Source organism: Halichoerus grypus, chromosome X (assembly GCF_964656455.1).
Source record: "Halichoerus grypus chromosome X, mHalGry1.hap1.1, whole genome shotgun sequence".
Taxonomy (NCBI): domain Eukaryota; kingdom Metazoa; phylum Chordata; class Mammalia; order Carnivora; family Phocidae; genus Halichoerus; species Halichoerus grypus.
This window is the reverse complement of record NC_135727.1, coordinates 75,937,071-75,951,837: the sequence shown is the minus strand read 5'-3', so window position 1 is coordinate 75,951,837 and position 14,767 is coordinate 75,937,071. Positions and strand designations below refer to the sequence as shown.

The following is a 14,767-nucleotide window of genomic DNA, read 5'->3' as shown; positions in this document are numbered from 1 at the left end:
CTAGACAAACAAAAGGGAAAGGGTGTTATCACCAGTAAACCAGCCTTATAAGAAATATTAAAGGGAATTCTCTAAGTGGAAAGAAAAGGTCATAATCAAGAGTAAAAATTGGAAAAGGAAAAAAATTCACAATTACATACAAACGTAATCAAAGTAGTAGATTAATGATTTATAAAATCATTATGGGGATTAAAGCACAAAAGCAGTAAAATCAATTCTATCTATAAAAAACAGTCCAGGGGTTTTCAAAATTAAAGGATGCAAATTATGAAATCATATATATAAAACATGGGAAAGGAGATAAAAGTTTAGTGCTTTAGAATGGGTTTAAACTTAAGTGACCATCAACTTAATATGGACTGCTATATGAATAAGATGTTATATATTAACCTAATGGTAACCATAAAGTAACAACCTGCAAAAGTATTCAAAAAATAAAGAGAAAGGAATCCGAGCATATCACTAAAGAAAGTCATCAAACAAGAGCAAGGAAAAAGTAACAGAGAATAACTACAAAAAACAACTGTAAAGCAAACAACAAAATAGCAATAAGTACATACCTATCAGTAATTACTTTGGATGTAAATAGATTAAATAATCCAATCAAAAGCTATTGGATGACTAAATGGATTAAAAAAAAAAAAAAAAAAAACAAGATCCATCTATATGGTGCCTTCAAGAGAATCATTGGAAGCTGAAAAACACATGCAGATTAAAAGTGAAGGGATGGAAAAACATCATGCAAATGGAAGTGAAATAAAGTTGAAGTAATACAATACAATACAACACAATACAATACAATACAATACTTGTAGCAGACAAAATAAAGCAAAAACTATAACAAAAGACAAAGAAGGATACTACATAATTATAAAAGGTACAATCCAAAAAAAATATAACAATTGTAAATACTTATGCACCCAACATGGGAGCACCCAAACACATAAAGCAACTATTTACAGCCATAAAGGAAGAAATCAGTAGTAATGCAATAATATTAGGAGACTTTAACACCCGTCATACATCAATGGGTAGATCATCCAGACAGAAAATCAACAAAGAAACAGTGGCTTTGAATGACACACTGGACTGGATAGATTTAACACACATATTCAGAACATTTCATCACAAAACAACAGAATACATATTATTTTCAAGTGCACATGTAACAGCTTCTAGAATAGATCACATGTTGGATCACAAAACAAATCTCAACAAATTCAAAAAATTAAAATCATGTCATGCATTCTTTCCAACCACAAAGTTATGAAACTAATATTTGATTACAAGAAAAAATCTGGAAAGAATACAAACACATGGAGGCTAAATTACAAGTTACTAAACAATGAATGGGCCAACCAAGAAATCAGAGAGGAAATAAAAAATACATGGAGACAAATGAAAATCAAACCATAATCATTCAAAACCTTAGGAATGAAGCAAAAGCTATTCTAAGAGGAGAGATTATAGCAATATGGACCTACCTCAAGAAGCAAGAGAAATGTCCAATAAAAACCTAACTTTACAGGTAACAGAGTTAGAAAAAGAAGAAAACACAAAGCTCAAAGCCAGTAAAAGGAAGGAAATAATAAATATTAGAGCAGAAATAAATGAAATAGAGGCTAAAAATACAATAGAACAGAACAATGAAACCAAGAACTAGTTCCTTGAAAAGATCAACAAAATTGACAAGCCTTTAGCAAACTCATCAAAAAAAAGGGTGGGGGAGTGGACTCAAATAAAACCAGATATGAAAGAGGAGAAATAACAACTGGAACCATGGAAACACAAAGAATTATGGAAAATTATATGCCAACTGTTTGCCATAGAAATACAAAGAATTTTTTAAAATTATATACAAAATAATTGGGCAACCTAGAGCAAATGGATGAATTCTTAGAAACATAACCTCCCAAAACTGAATCAGAAAGAAATTTAAAAAATTTGAACACATCAATGACTAGCAATTAAATTGATTCAGTAATTAAAAAATTCCCAACAAAATAAGCTTACAGGGAACATACTTCAACATAAAGGCAATATATGAAAAACCCACAGCTATCATCATATTCAGTGCTGTAAAACTAAGAGCTTTTCCTCTAAGATCAGGAAGAAGGCAAAGATGTCCACTCTCTCCACTTTTATTTAACATAGCACTGGAAGTTCTAGCCACAGCTATCAGAGAAGGAAAAAAACAAAAGACATCAAATTGATAAGGAAGAAGTAAAACCTTCACTATTTACAGATGACACGATACTATATATAGAAAACCATAAAGATTCTACCAAAAAAACTACTGAAACTGAAATTCGGTAAAGTTGCAGGATACACAATTTACATATAGAAATCTACTGCATTTCTATAAACTAATAATGAGGTAGCTGAAAAAGAAACTAAGAAAACAATCCCATTTGCAATTGTAAAAAAAGAATGAAATACTTAGGAATAAACTTAACTAAGGAGGTGAAAGAACTGTGCTCCAAAAACTATAAAACATTGATGAAAGAAATTGAAAATGACACAAATAAATGGGAAGATATTCTATGTTCATGGATTGTGAAAACCAATATTCTGAAAATGTCTATACTACCCAAAGCAATCTATAGATTTAATGCAATCCCTGTCAAATACCAGCAGCATTTGTCACAGAAGTAGAACAGATAATCCTAAAATTTGTATGGAATCTCAAAAGAACTCAAATAGCTAAAGCAATCTTGTAAAAGAAAAACAAAACTGGAGATATCACAATACCAGATTTCAATATGTACTACAAAGTTGTAGTAATGAAAACAGTATGGTACTGGCACAAAAATAGATGCATAGATCAATTGAACCAAATACAGAATCCAGAAATAAACCCATGATTATATCGCCAATTAATCTGCAACAAAAGAGGCAAGATGTACAATAGGAAAAAGACAATCCCTTCAACAAATGATGTTGGGAAAACTAAACAGCTATATGCAAAGTAATAAAACTGGACTAATTTTTTATACCATACACAAAAAGAAATTCAAGATGGATTAAAGACCTAAATGTGAGACCTGAAACCATAAATTTCCTAGAAGAAAACAATAGAGTACTGCCAGTCTCTTTGACATGAACCATATAAACATTTTTCTATATATGTTTCCTCTAGCATGGGCAGCAAAAGCAAAATTAGAGTATTGGGACTATACAAAAATAAAAAGTTTTTGCACAGTAAAAGGCAACCTACTGAATGTGAGAAGATATCTGCAAATAATTTATCTGATAAGGGGTTAATATACAAAATATATAAAGAAAATCAAGCAGTCAAATTGAAAAAATGGGCAGAGGACATGAATAGACATTTTTCAAAAAGGACATACAGTTGGCCAACATACAAATAGAAAGAAGCTCAATATCACTAATCATCAGGGAATTACAAATCCAAACAATAATGACATATTATCTCACACCTGTCAGAATGGCTAAAATTAAAAGAAAGTCAAGATAATAAGTCAATAACAAGTGTTGGTGAGAATGTGAATGAAAAAAAATCCTTTTGTACTCTTATTGGGAATTAAAGTAGGTGCAGCTACTGTGGAAAATAGTATGGAGGTTCCTCAAAATATTAAGAATAGAATTGCCATATAAGCCAGTAAATCCACTACTGGGTATTTACACAAAGAAAATGAAAACATTTATTTGAAAAGATATATACACTCCTATGTTTATTGCAGCTTTATTTACAATAGCTAAGATATGGAAGCAACCCAAGTATCCATCCACTGATGGATAAAGAAAACTGGTATGTATATATGCATTGGAATATTACTCATCCATAAAAAAGAATGGAATGTTGCATTTGCAACAATATGGATGGATCTTGTGGGTACAATGCTAAGTGAAATAAGTCAGGAAAAGACAAATACCATATGATTTTACTCATATGTGGAATTTGAGAAACAAAATAAAGAAGTAAAGGAAAAAAGAGACAAACAAAAAAAGACTCTTAAATATAGAGAGGAAAGTGGAGGTTGTCAGATGGCAGGATGGTGGGTACGGGTGAAATAGGTGAAGGGGACTAAGAATGCATTTATAGTAATGAGCACTGAGCAATGTATAGAATTGTTGAATCATTATATTGAACACCTGAAACTAATATAACATATTATACTTGAATAAAAAAATGTGGGTTAACTTAATTTGTGGCCAGCATCCTACCAAGGTGTTTCCTGTAATTCAGGAGAATTACAACCTAGAAATATAACCATTATTTGGAATGTTCCAATTAGATGAGATCACTTAAGAAGTTCAGTTAAAAACAAGGGTCTCCAAATTAAACAGAATGGAATATCTGTTTAAATTGGCAAGCAGAAGCCTCCAAAAGTTTTCAAAATTTCAAAGTAGTTTCATTAAATGATTCATTGAAGAAGCTAATGAAAACTTAAAGATGTAAGAGGCACCTAAACCAAAAGACTATAAGAATGACAAAACTCCGACTGCTCCTCTCTATCCTTTGAATACGCATCCTACTGATCCTCTAATGTTTTCCCTTCTAAAAAGGCTGCACACTGTAAACAAAAGACTGCCAAGTTACTTGCCTTACAGACACCCCCATGTCTACTTTCAAAAGAGGGCCCCCATATGGGCAATTCCCATGGTTGTCAAAACTGAGGGATTTTCTGGTCAAGTGCTATGTTATCTTATTAACAGGGGAATTATTATTAAAGGGAATTATTATTTAAAGGGGAAACTGAAAAATACCAGAGCCTGCAAAGGGGATTTTAGAAAAATTGGCAGAAGGCAGAAAACAATGTAAATTCTTACCAGAATCTGTTCTTCCAAATCTCTGTAGCACTGTAACACCCAATTGAGAGGAAAATAAAATTTCACACTGCCCCTTCCTTTCCAAATCCAGACCCATGGATTATTGATCCTCTCCCAGAGATAGCTATTTTCTTGCTTGTTTCCCACATCAGTCTCATTTGTGTAACTTGGCTTTCTGCCTGCCTAGGATATGCAGGTTGTTGCTTCTTTCATTTGGCTATCATTGGGAGTGACTGTGGATTTGGGGGAGGTAATATCCTCCGTACCCTCTTTGAGGACCCCTCTTACACCAAAGAGGAGTTATTCAATACAGCCAGAAATATTTAAAATTAGAACTATGTAGCCAGAGGGTAAAAAGCAAATTGAGGATAATATAGTTGAATAGGTGGATCAACCTATGATGCCATTTAAGTTACAACCCAATTCTTTGGGGGGATGAAAGCAATTTTCCTTATCTTACAAATCTTTACAAAACCAGAGATGCAGCTCTAAAAGCAATTCAAAGTTCACCCATTCCTTTATGAATCCGTTAACTTCCCCTATTTTTCTTAAATGGCTTGTTAATTATTGGCTTTAAAAAACCAAAGTCTTTCCTGGAAAAACTTACATTCTTTCTGTCCATTAAAGTTATATATGTTATTATGTCTTTGAAAGGTAACAAAACCCACAGTCACATGAAACTAAAGGGGGGAAAAAGGGACAAAGTCCTTTTTAAAATGCAAACTGATAAAAGGGCTCTTGTGCCCAAACTCTAATAGTCTCCTAAGATGAATTCCAGGAACAAATACAAATCTTAAAATCTTCTTTACAAATATTAGTAAATATAAGGTCTTTACCTCTGTCTTTGATGTGTGTGTATGTATAAAATGTTGCATATATATATATATATATATATATATATATATATATATAATATGTTGTAAATGTGAGGTATTTTTTTTTACCTCCAGATTGTATTGCTAAAATTAATTTGTCAAAGAACTCTGTTTAGTTGGTTTAAAGGCAAGCACTTGTAAAGATTGGGCATTCTAAAACTTTTAGAAAGATAAAAATTAACAAAATTTTTTTCAAGTTCATGTGCTAAGGGAAAATATTTATTGGTTTAATTAAAATAGATATGTCTTTAGAGTTATCAGCATTAAAATTAAAACTTTTATTCTGCCTCGGTATACCAAAAGTCAGGTGAATTGATGTAATCTCTGTAACAAAAGGCTTTTTTAAAAAATCTGGCTCAGGAAAATGACTGAGTTTAATGTCTCATGAAGTTTTTTTGGGTAATCTAAGCATAACTGTTAAAAACAAGCAAATTAAGTAGGTGTAAAAAATATATATTTTTAATTTAGGTAAATTTTATATAGTCTCCCAAATATTTTTGATAACCTGAAACCTTAAAATTTTGCTGAGTTAGGTTAAATGACAAATCAAGTTAAATTCATTAAATATCTAGATCATTTCCAAATAAGATAAAATAATGATACAATAACTACTGAACATAGATTTATCTACTTTTGACTTCTTTACAGAGAAACTCAAGATAAATTTGGGTCTGTTAGTAAACAAGTTTTGTGCTTTATTAAAAGATTTTACTTTGAAAAAGTACATTTCTCAAAGTTATAAAATGTATTCATCAATTTGCCACCCTAAGGAATACTGGTGCAACAGACAATTCACAATTGCTTACTTATTAGTTTTCACTAGAAATTAAGGTTATTAAGAGTTAAAAACATTCTAATAAGGGAAACAACTCTCTATACAAGGAAAGTAAGATGTGTGTTTTTGGTTAAAAAAAGAAGTATGAGGAATGAAAATACATTTTTGTTGAGGGGAAAAAAAGTTATTTTATCCTAAAATGAGGCTGGTTCTCTAAAGAGGGAATACTCAAGACAAAATCCAAATATGTAAAAAAAAAAACGTTTTAAAAAGTTTGTGAAAAAAATGATCTTTAAAAAGAAATGTTATGTGTGATCAAGGACTAAGATTGGAATACATAAATGCTAATATCAAAAATAACCTGGTACAAAATTAGAATTTGCTTTTCCTCTGTTTACAAGACAAAAGATTTTTCTAGAGTTTTGATCAGCTTGAGTCTTTTCAACCTGGAACATTCCAAAGGATTTGCTAAACTAATTAGATTTATTTGATATGTTAAATTACATGGGAAACATTGCCAAACAAGAATTAATACTAAGTTTTCTTTGTAAGATTGTGGCACATGCAAATAAAATCCATTCTGCTTTAAAAAAAATGGCCCTTGATTGCCAAATTTTGCCGTCCTGATGTCCTTGAAACATGGCAGTAGTCTGCTCCTTAATCAGAGAAATTAAGATAGGTAAATAATGGCTGCAAAGTCAATGGACAGTCTGGGCTATGGGAAGTCCAAGACAACCAGTTGATTCTTCTTAGCTTTCTGATAAAACCCATTTTGTGTCTTTTACATTTCTTCACCCACCATATGGCATTTAAGATTACTCAAATTATAAATATACATGGGTACAGAGACTTCTGTAATATTGCAAAAACAGTCTACCAACAAAGTCTGACTTGTTAGGTCCATAATCCTGGAGAAACTGTTTTTGTTCCCAGAGGCCTCAGATTTCCTCTCTCTGGACACTTAAACACCTGCAGCTAGACTTCCTTTAATTGCCACCTAATGAGGGTTAGCAATATGTACTTGTTTTTGTTTGTGTTTTCCAGATGGTTTGAAGCCTTTCCCTGCCACAAGGCTGATGCCCTCACAATGGGAAAAAACTGTTAAAAATATATTTCCCACTTGGAATATACCTTCTATAATTTCTGGTGATTGAGGCATCCACTTCCCTGGGAAAATCACACAAGCCTTAACAAAAACCATACAAACTTCTTGAAATTCTATCAGTATACCACCTTCTGTTTGATTCCTTGTTGTCTTATGCTACTATGATCATTTACTGTAAGTGTCTAATGTCTTATACTCAAGCCTATCATCAATAGGTTAAAGAAGCCTTACTAGATCTCAATTCATAGAACCCTGTTGGTCACAGTTTAGAGCCTCATGATTAGGTATTCTGGAAGCATTATCAGCAGAAGACAACCCCCAAGTCTCATTGGAAGGAAACTTACCAGGTGGTTCTGATGACTAACACTGCTGCAAACTAAAAGGTATTGAGCCTTGTGTATACATCACACACCAAAAAAAAAAAAAAAAAAAAAAAAGCTCCACTAGACACCTGGACCTGTGTCCTGCTGGAAACCTCTGAATGAAGTTGACAAGAAAGAAGTAGAAGTAGCTGGTGTCAAGGTAGACTGCTTCCACTCAAAACAATGGATTAAGACTTCATACTTTAACTAAACATGAAACCCATTCCTCCTTCCTTTCCTCACCTTTACTCTGGCATTGGCCTAGAAAGGTAATGCCTTCATCTCTATCTCTTGGATCATAGCTAAGGAGGGTAATCTTTGGAATTTGGTGACCTTTTAATTCAGGCTAAGAGAAAATCTAACTGTGCCCCTAATTTTTCACAAGCAAAATAAGACATCTCATCAGTCAATTTCCCCAAATTGGCATTGTCGAGTTGGAAAGGACCTCCCAGGAGGCTTTCATGATTCAGGATTTACTCCTTTGGGCAGGTCACTACTTGCCTGGGTAGGGATAAGTGCAAATGAGGCTATGATCAAGAAATTTACCTTAATTCTTTTTTAAAAAGATTTATTTATTTATTAGAGAGATAGAGCACGTGCACAGGGAGAAGAATCAGAGGGAGAGGGAGAGAGAAACCCAAGCAGACTCCATATTGAGTGTGGAGCTCAATGTGCGTCTCTGTCTCATGACCCTGAGATCATGACCTGAACTGAAACCAAAGTCAGACACTTAACCAACTGTGCCACCCAGGTGCCCCAGAAATTTACCTTAATTCTTAGAATTGTTTCAAAACCTGCTGCTAAAGCAATAGCTGCCCCCAAATTCTCAGACTCTGGCCAGTTATTCTTGATAATAGAATAGCCCTTGATTATCTTTTAGCTAAACAAGGAAGTATCTACTGTAGACAACATCACTTGCTGCACCTGGATTAACACTTTTGGGGAAGTGGAAACTCAATTACATGAGATCACTGAACAAGCTACTTGTCTTAAAAGAGTGATTCCTTCAGTGGGGTCTTTCTTTGATATATTTGATTTTGATTGGTTTGGGTCTTGATGACATTGGTTTCAAAATGCACTCCAAAGATTGAGAATTATTCTGCTTATAGCAATCATAATAATCCCCCTGGTGCACTATATTCTCTCAAAAGGTTTAGGTGTACGTTTGCAGCAGCTAACCAACAAGCAAATGACCTCCCTAAGATTGGAACATTAAAAGAGGGACAAAAGGGACAAATGACTTAAAATTTTTGAAGCTAAAGTCATAACCTGTGGATGTCACATACATTGAGCAAAAACATCATGACCTGTGAATATCACACAAAGGATCAACAAAAGCCTTGAGAACTATGGAGCTAGCTGAGAGTGGTGGTAATGTCTTAGATTATCACACCTCTCAGTTAAGCTGAGAGTCTCATCAAAAAAGAGGATTGTTAAAAAGAAAACCACAGGACAAAATGGCATCAATTAAGTTAAGGCCCCAAGTCAGTAAACTAAGATTTAATACCTAACCTAACTTCAGTTTCAACCCCCTAGAAATGTAATCTTTAACCCATCAACACAGGAATTTCCTGGTTAGCACCAGGAAATTTACTGATAGACCCCTTTTCTTTCCATTAGGAGGGCAACCTTGCCTAAAACAATGGATTCTTTGCTAATAGTTTCCTTTTTCCCACTCCCCCTCTATCATTAAAAACTATTCCTTTTCTGTAGTCTTTTGGAGATCCTCTCTACTTGCTAGATGGGATGTTGCCCAATTCATGAATTGTTTAATAAGCACAATTAGATTTTTTAAATTTACTATTTGAATTTTTGTTAACAGTTGAAATGGTTGAATTTTTAAAAAATATCAGTATTAGTGCATAATTAAGTCTTTGGTATAATAGTGAGGTGTTTTGAATATCAAAATAAGATAAATTTGTTCAATGTAGTCATAATAGCTGAAATACTTTTAAAAATAAATAAAATACATAAAAAATAAGTACTTTTAAAAATAATAGGATAACTCTTTTTAATCTATTTATAAAATTATCCCAAGTTTACAAATAACTTGTTTGGTATTCTATATGTTCTTTTTATGAGTTGAAAACTTTATTGCCTTTTTAAACAAAATACAGATATTTTCAACACTTACTCTCTTGAATTGTTTTCTGTCCTGTCATTCAGTCGTGATTCTCCTGAAAAGAAGTGTTTAGGCAAGAAGGCCTGGTTGCTAAGCAGAGTGTAGCAGGAAGCTTCAACTGTAAAGTTACTAAGGTATGTCCTTTATTATTGAAATTATAATAATAATACAACACAACCAAAATTCTAATTTGACAGCATAAGCCTGTGTTTGAAAGCTTGAGTTCAGATTTGAATCTGTGGAAAGAGTTTTTCAATGTCTTTTGATTACAAAATCGAAAAAGTTTATGAATAAAATTGTGCTAGTTTCAGGAATTATTCAGTGGGCTGTCCTGAATATACTTGACATTTTCCTTCACTGTATGTATGTATGTGTGTATGTATTTTATGTATGTTTAAAAATACTGGCTTTATAAAAATGCTGTCTTCATCTTTCTGTCATCTCATAACTATGTTTTTTGGAATTGTGAGATTGCCATAACAATACTTTCCCTTTTTGTAGCATTTTCATATTTATTATCTAATTTCATGTCAATCTCACAACCACTAATGGAAGATAAAGCAGCTTTTCTGACCTTTCTTTTTTAACTGAGAGACTGAGTAGCTTAAACTTAAAGCTAAAGTCCCTAACAATCAGGGACTTTAAGATCTCCCAGTCTGACTTTTTTCTATTACAAATGAGGAAGCTGAGGACCAAAGAAGTCACATAGCTGGAGAAGTAATTTCCTTGGTAACACAGCTATTTATTGCAGATCTGGGACTAGAATATAAGCCTCCTAAATCCTAGTCTAACATGCTTGACACAAGCCAGATGCTGTCCCTAAATAATAGTTGTAGATTAATAAGTACAAACACTTTATTAATTTCCTAAAAATTTCTGTATTGGAGAGGTTAAATAGATCAGAACATATGTAAACTTCAGTTTTATTTATTTTTTTAAGATTATTTATTTATTTATTTATTTATGTATTATTTGTCAGAGAGAGAGAGAGCACAAGCACGGGGAGAGGAGGCAGAGGGACAAGCAGGTTCCCTGTGGAGCAAGAAGCCCGGTATGGGACTAAATCCCAGGACCCTGGGATCATGACCCGAGCCAAAGGCAGATGCTCAACTGACTAAGCCACCCAGGCATCCCTAAACTTCAGGTTTAAATTACCTAATTTAGTACATAAGAATAAATATTCATTTAGCAAACATTTACTGAATACATGATATCATGATGATACTAAATGCCAGGAATAAAAGATGAATAAGACACAGACCATTTTAAACACAAACTCCACATTTACAATTTAGTAGGAGGAAGGCATATAACTGTAGAGCTCTGTATTAGTTTTCTGTTGCTGTATAAGAAATTAGCACAAATTTAGCAGCTTAAAGCAATATACATTTATTTTCATACAGTTTCCTTGGGTCAGGAATCTGGGCATAGTTTAGTGGGGTGCCCTGCTCAGGGTCCCCTAAGGCTGCAATCAAGTGGTCTGCTGGGGCTGAAATTTCCTCTGAGGCTCAGCACTCTCTTCTAAGCTCATGTGATTGTTAGTGGAATTAATTTTTTGCAGCTATAGAACTTATGGTGGCTTACTTCTTCAAAGTCAGCAGGAAGGAGGGGGTGTAGGTTAAGATGGGGACACTATGTTTGCCTCATCTCTTGAACACAGCTAGATAAATACTAAATCATTCTGAACAGCCAAGAAATTGATCTGAGGACTAAGAGAACTAACTGCAAAACTAGAGGGAGAAGAGAGGCCACATTGTGGAAGATAGGAGGTGCAGAGATGTGATGTGAGGGAGAAAAGAATCATGGCTGCTGCAGAGGAAAGGGAGCCCTGATCATGGAGAGAGGAGAGGGAGAGAGAGAGCAGAGCACAGGGGATTGCACAAGAAAAATACTTCCCCAAAACCACTGGGGGAAAATGAGAGGGGTTGATTATTTTCCCCACTGGGAAAATGGGAAGGGCTGATTATGGTGAGTTTTTACAACCAGCAGAGCTCAAAGACAAGTTTTAGAAGTCCATGCCATGGCTGGTGTGAGGCCAGTGGGTGAAGTGGTGCTCCTGTGGAGGAGGGCAGAGGACCAGGAATGGACAGTGTGGTCTGAGGATGTCCCAGGCTGCACTGAGAGATAGTTACACTTCTTGGGGTGCATTTGGGAGAAATGGCACTGCTTCTCAGGGTACAAAAGAGCTGGTAAGTGACATTTCACTGCCCTGTTCCTTAGCATAGGGGCAGAGGCACCTGCTGAAGGCAGCTAATGTGGTGTTGGCATTTTGCTGTGCTTTACTATAAACTCCAAGCTCCTATGCATTTGTGTGACTACCCTAATGGACAAGCTGGCACCAGACTCAGAGTGGCAAGACCCTCTGCCAGAGGATCTGCATGGGTCCACACCACACCAGGTCCCTAAAATTTGGAGTTTTGAAACTCAGCCAATGTGCCTGAGTTAAACAGGAGCACTATGCTGTGGGGTGGGAAGACAGCCAGGACACAGGGTGAAGGCAGGGATCTGAGGAATCCCTGAGACACTTGAGGGGAGATTGTTCACTCTTCTGTGAGGGCTTCTTGGACAGCAGGATGAGGGAGCGAGTTGGTACCATTTTTCTTCCGTCAATCAGCATGGACAAACTTCAGTGAGCAGCACATTGCCCACAGTGGAGGCTTGAGCTGCTTACACCAAGCCCCATATACTTGCACTCTGCAGGTGTTTCTATACTATGGCAAGTATGCCTGAGAGCCAGAGCAGCAGCAGGCCTCTCTCCAGGAAGACCAGCATGAACCCCCACACATGCACCAAGTCTACTGACCATAGAGTGCTAAAAAGCTTCAACTCTAGTGCAAATAGGATCAGGCTTATCTTAACAAGCAGACCAGAGCATAACTATTTAAAATGTTGCACACAATAGACAAGGTCTAAACAATCCCCATGGCAGACAAGGAGAAATGCTGCAGAGGACTGACCTGAGGGAAAGAGCCACCAAAACTCAATAGCAGAGTGCACACAGCACACACCAGAAACACTTCCTGAAGCACCAGGCCCTGGATAGTATATGACCTATTTTTCATAAAGCCATTATTCTCTGACAGACCACAACCAACACTACAGAAATACAAACAACTATAAGGAGCAGGTAACATAACAGACTTCCTAGCATAGAGAAGACAGAGATATAGTCAAAATGCCAAGACAGGGGAATACATCGCAAAAGAAATAACAAGAAAGGTGACAACCAGGGATCTAATCGAAATAGATATAACTAATATGCCTGGTCCAGAATTTAAACCAACAATCATAAGGATACTAGATGGGCTTGAGAAAAGCATAGAAGACACTATGGAGTACCTTACCAAGGACATAAAAGATCTAAAAACTAGTCAGGCCAAAATAAAAAATGCTATGACCAAGATATGAAACCAGCTGGATATAATGACTACAGGATTGAAGAATCAGAAGAATGAATAAGTGATATAGAAGGTAAAATTATGGGGGGAAAAAGGAAACTGAAGAGAAGAGGGAAAGAAAAATATTGAATCACAAATGTAGACTTAGGGAACTTAGTTGATCCATAAAGTATAACATTCTTATCTTATGAAACCCAGAAGCAGAAGAGACAGAAAAGGGGACAAAAGGTTTATTTGAGCAAATTATACCTGAAAACTTCCCTAATCTTGGAAAGGAAACAGACATCCAAATCCAGGAGCTACCAAGAACTCCCAACAAAATCAACCAAAGGAGGCCAACACAAGACATGTAAATAAATTAGCAAGATACAGAGATAAGAAAAAAACCCTAAAAGTGGCAAGTGAAAAAAAATCATTAACTTACTAGGGAAGACAAATAAGTTTAGCAGGAGACATCTTCACAGAAACTTGGTAGGCCAGAAGGGAGTTCCAAGATATATTCAACATGCTGAATGGGAAAAAATATGCAGCCAAGAACACTTTACCCTACAAAGCTGAGATTCAGAATTGAATGAGTTTTCCAGACAAACAAAAAGTAAGGGAGTCCGTGACCACTAAACCAGCCCTGCAAGAAATATTAAAGGGAACTCTGTGAATTTGAAAGTAAGACCAAAACCAACAAAGACTAGAAAGGAACACAGAAAATCTCCAGAAACAACTTTACAACTAAAACAATGGCCCTAAGTTCATATCTATCAGTAATCATTCTGAATATAAATGGACTAAATGCTCCAATCAAAATACATAGGGTATCAGAATGGATAAGAAAAATAAGACTCATCTACATGATGCCTACAAGAGACTCACTTTAAATCTAAAAATACCTACAGAATGAAAGTGAGGGTATGGAGAACCATTTATCATGGTAATGGAGTTGAAAGAAAGCCAGAGTAGCCATACTTATATCAGATAAGCTAAATTTTAAACCAAATACTGTAAAAAGAGATGAAGAAGAACAATTTATCATAATTAAGGGATCTATCCAATAAGAAGATCTAACAATTGTAAATATTTATGCTCCCAACTTGGAAACAGGTAAATATACAAATCAATAAATAAGAAACAAAAAGGAACTCATTGATAACACAATAATTGCAGGGGACTTTTACACCCCACTTACATTAATGGACAGATCATCTAAGCAGAAAATCAACAAGGAAACAGTGGCTTTGAATGACACACTAGACCAGATGGACTTAACAGATATAATCAGAGCATTTCATCCTAAAGCAGCAGAATACACATTCTTTTAAAGTGCACATGGAACATTCTCCAG

General features: G+C 35.0%; 1 long non-coding RNA gene across 1 annotated transcript in view; it reads left to right on the top strand.

Annotated features, from left to right (window-relative positions):
* The window catches only part of LOC144380575 (uncharacterized), a 416,331-nt gene that overhangs the window by 256,941 nt on the left and 144,623 nt on the right, over positions 1-14,767 (top strand). Inside the window, exon 2 of the long non-coding RNA XR_013444775.1 lies at positions 10,078-10,167. This is a non-coding gene — a long non-coding RNA (uncharacterized LOC144380575). The remainder of the gene's footprint in view (positions 1-10,077; positions 10,168-14,767) is intronic.